The following is a 4,488-nucleotide window of genomic DNA, read 5'->3' on the forward strand; positions in this document are numbered from 1 at the left end:
ATATTCCATTATAGTAGCTTTTTGAAGAATCTCCACACTGATTTCCACTGTCTATACTTCCACCAACGGTGGATAAGTTTTTTATTTTCCTTACAGCCCTGCCAGCATTTCTTATTGGTTGACTGCTTGATGATAGCCATTCTCCCTGGAGTGAGATGGAATCTCAGAATTGTTTTAATTTGTATCTCTTGAAAGGCCAGTGATATTGAACATTTTTTTCATATATATGTTTGATGTTTATATTTCTTCACCTGAGAAGTGTCTATTCATTTCTGATGCCCCGTTTTGGATTGGTCTTTAAATTTAAGGGTTCTGACTTTTTGGAGTTCTTTATATATTCGAGATATTTTGTCTCTGTTACCATTTTCACTATATCATTTCTGCCTGTCCAAGAACAAGTGATGTATTTCCATTGTCTCATATCTTCTTCGATGTCCTTTTTTAGAACACTGTAGCTTTTAGCTTCCTTTGATCTTTTTCAGAGTATTTCCTTTGTTACTTTCATTCCTAAGTATTTCATTTTCTCTTCATGCTATTGTGAGATGTGTTATTTCCCTACTCTCTCAACGAGTTATTATTTGTGAATCAGAAAGTTATTGATTTTTCAGTGATGACTTTTCATACTGCAATGCTACCAATTTTTTTTATTAAACCTAGGGGTCTTTTGTTGGAGTTTTTGGAGTCATCATGAGTAATATGTCATCAGAAAATAATGATAATTTGATATCTTCTTTTCCTATCTTTATTCCTTTTATTTCTTTTTCTTGTCTAATTAACTTTGAACAATTTTTAAAATATTTTCATAGGCATAATTCTTACTATGCCCAAAGCTTTTCTCACTCTCTCAAAAATTCCTAGAAGAAAGTTGCGCAAAAGAGAACATTTTTCAAAACAGGCATAAATTAAGAAATTGGTTCAAGGCTACAAAACCACTTAATTTATTTTCTTTCCCACCTCCTAATCCAGTGCTCTTGCTAATATACCACACTGTCTCTCTTATGGCTGTAATAATTCCTAGCCTAGAGGGTCCCCTGATGAAAGATTATGTCAAATTAATAATCATATCATTCAAAGTATGATTTTGTATTAACTGTACTTTTTAAGAACTCAAGCCTGCCTTTAGTAGTATTCACTTATCAATTCAAGCAATATAATATTTAGGAATACAGATAAAGATTGACACACAGAAACATTCATAGTCTGGAAGAATTAAATCTGTTGATATTTAACAAATACTTACTTTAATTCTGAAAAGTATTGGGATGTTTTGCTATTTACATACAGAAGAAGAAGCCTCCACACATTTTAAAGCATTGCCTTTAGCCAAAGCAATAAAGTCAAATCACAATTTTTTTTAGTTTTATCATATTACAAGTGAAATCACTATCTCCAGAGGTTGACAATAAAGAAATAAGGAAAAATAATAGTTCTAAGTCTCTTAGGCTATGAAAATGGATATAATTATAATGGTATGATAAAACCAAACTGGAAAAGAAGGGTTCAACAAATTTTCTCACCAAATTGTCTGTTTCATGCTATGTGATGAGATCAATACTAATTTGAACCATTGTTTCGTAGCAAAAGAATACACAATCACCTTTCTTGTCCCTATTCTAGAAAATGATATTGGAAATAGGGAAGAAATGGATATAAAATATTTTTAAAATGTGCAAAGGCCAAATGAATATAGGCAGAAGTTTACATATTTAGAAATAGTCATTTTCCATTAAGAATGTGAGTTACAAAGAAATGTTCTTAAGAAAGAAAATTAACTGTAATGCATTTAGCTTGACTTTCCTAAGTGTAAGAGTCAGTTTGGCACATGTGAGTACCAGTCTCTAACATCCAGGATGAGATAAAAATAGCAAACTTCCTCACTTCAGATACCACCCCTCTCATAGGGAAGGACCAAGTCCCTCTACTGAAGATGCTGGCATTAACAGTTGAATTTCCTGATTAGTTGAATTAGTTGAATTTCCTGACTCTGTAAGATTTACAGTATGCATAGTATGTAGATTTGCAAGGAATTAGAATACATGAAACTGCATTTATCCCCAATGCATTTCTGATCATTTCTTTTATCATTTAAAATACTTATTAAAATCTTCAGAAACATTCAATGTTTTAGGGATCCTTTTAAGGATATGCTGAAAAGAATTTGAGTTCTGGGACTATTTACAAATTAATAAATCATTACATTAGATTATTAGGTTAGGTACAGGCTAAATATTGTTGCTAAATCCATTTCTATTTGAATAAATTGAATAGAGCATCATTCCTGAACATGATATGACTCAATTTTGATACCTAAGCTAGTTAACTTTTTTTCTCAGCCATGTTGCTAATTTTCTTAAAACCCTATCTACTGTACTTTATTCACATAATTTAATTGTTTTGACAAACAAAATAATGCCCAGTGCCTTCGCTGTTTACTATCTACTTTTAAAAAAAGTAAATAAATTATCAAAATACACCTTGCCAGAGAACAATATAGACTATGATGAAACAAAGCAAAACATTGAGAGGGGGTATGTGTAAAGTATGACAGAGCAGTGTTAAACAGGCAGAAGGATCAAGCTTTACTGGGGGATACCTGAGCTCAGACTCAAAGGAAGTTGAGGCTTAACTGTAATATCAGCCAAGGGAAAAATGTTTCAGGAAGATGGATCAAAGCATGGATCAGAGGCCTTCAGGCATGAGTTTGCCTGCTACCTGTAGAAGAAACTGCAGGAAGCCTGCAAGCCTAGATAGATAGGGTGAAAAGGAGAGCAGTTCTGGGAATAGACCCAAGAGACGTAGCCATGGTGATGATGGTTGCACTGTTTACGTGGTCTGCATGGACTTTGGTTTTTACTTTAAGCACAATATGTAGCCATTGGAAGGTATGGAATAGGAAAGCAATTTAATGTGAGTCATGTTAAAAGAACTGCTCAGGCTGCTGTGTTAGGAACAGAGAATTGAGACCAGAGCAGAACTAAAGAGCAAAGAAGCATTACAGGGTACTAGAATAATCCATTAACTACTTACGAGGTTAAAATATGATTTGATATTTTATTAAAAACTCAGTTGAAAACAGTGAGGGAAAGTAATGAATTTCCTGATCTGAGTCAACCTCACTAGTCAAAGGGAATACAGGCCAACCACTGGCCCAAACTAAGCCTGCAGCATAGGCTAGGGCAGACCTAGAACATGCTCTCATCTGGAAAACAATAATAAAGACAAATGAGAAAAGGTTTAAGCTAGATTCTTCCAGTGAAATAAATGATATGTTTTCCTCTGGATCACAGTGAGGGATTTAAGAAAAGCTAGAAAGGTCCTATAGTAGTGATCATTCTGCTTGGAATCATCTGTCCCCACCCTATCTTGCTTTTTGTGCATTTAATGAATTGTGTTTATTTTAAGAAGTCTACAACTAGTTGGGAACATGAGACATCTCTTTGGGTAGAAGATCAGCAGCCTATCAGGTCAGCCCTTTTCGCCGTTCATGAAGCTACTCTTCCAATACCAACCCCTACTTTACTATGGATCCACCTGACACTTCTGGTATGTAGGGTAGATTTACTCCCAGGGTGCTCCAAAGTACAGTTAAATCAATGCAGAATGATCTTTTTCCACTCCAGATACTCCACCTCTGTTCTATTTCTTATCCCAAATTATATTCAGCAGCATTGCCTAATACTCATCACAATTCCTATAATGAGAGAAAATGATAAAGATAGTAAAATACAATGAACTGAAAATGTCCTAAATTTGAGTATAAATCCTATTATATCAAATTTCCAAGAAAAAAATTAAAACCTGAAGATTAAATATTCGAAAAGTAAAACCCCGCCTTTCCGGCGGTGAGGACCACTGGAGTAGAGGAAGCACAAGAAGAAGCGCCTGGTGCAGAGCCCCAATTCCTACTTCATGGACGTGAAATGCCCAGGTTGCTATAAAATCACCACGGTCTTCAGCCATGCACAGAGTAGTTCTGTGTGTTGGCTGCTCCACTGTCCTTTGCCAGCCTACAGGAGGAAAAGCAAGGCTCACAGAAGGATGTTCCTTCAGGAGGAAGCAGCACTAACAGTACCCTGAATCAAGAAGAAAGGGAAGCCATCCCAATAAACACATTTTGGATATAAAAAGAAAAGAAAAGAAAAGTAAAACCCCTCAATCTCTAAATCCAAAGAATATAAAGTCTGAAATATCTTATCTTGCTTTCATGAGTTAAAAGGTCAAGAAATAAACATCTTTGTCAATATTTAATTCTGCTCAATTTCAATAGAGGGGATTTTGCAGTACATGACACTGAGAGTTCCTCGAGAAGCTAAGGCCTAAACCACTCTCAATGAAACAAGGCTCTTCAAGTCTCACTGATGTTAGCTGGGAGAGACTGCTGTCAAGTTATGAGGTCTTTCCAAGATCCCAGATTTGACTTGATGTAAGTGGTCTTCTTCTGGGGAACAGATGAGCAGGGCTCCCAGCTGGCTCCTGAGCAAGCTCAAA

At 35.4% G+C, this 4,488-nt stretch overlaps 1 pseudogene; it reads left to right on the forward strand.

Annotated features, from left to right (window-relative positions):
• Positions 1 to 3,858: 3,858 nt before the first annotated feature.
• LOC111758052 (small ribosomal subunit protein eS27-like) lies at positions 3,859 to 4,148 on the forward strand (annotated as a pseudogene).
• Positions 4,149 to 4,488: the final 340 nt, after the last annotated feature.

This window comes from Cavia porcellus, unplaced genomic scaffold (genome assembly GCF_034190915.1).
Source record: "Cavia porcellus strain 051 isolate PalLab524CR breed Dunkin Hartley unplaced genomic scaffold, mCavPor4.1 scaffold_20, whole genome shotgun sequence".
In the NCBI taxonomy this organism is placed as follows: domain Eukaryota; kingdom Metazoa; phylum Chordata; class Mammalia; order Rodentia; family Caviidae; genus Cavia; species Cavia porcellus.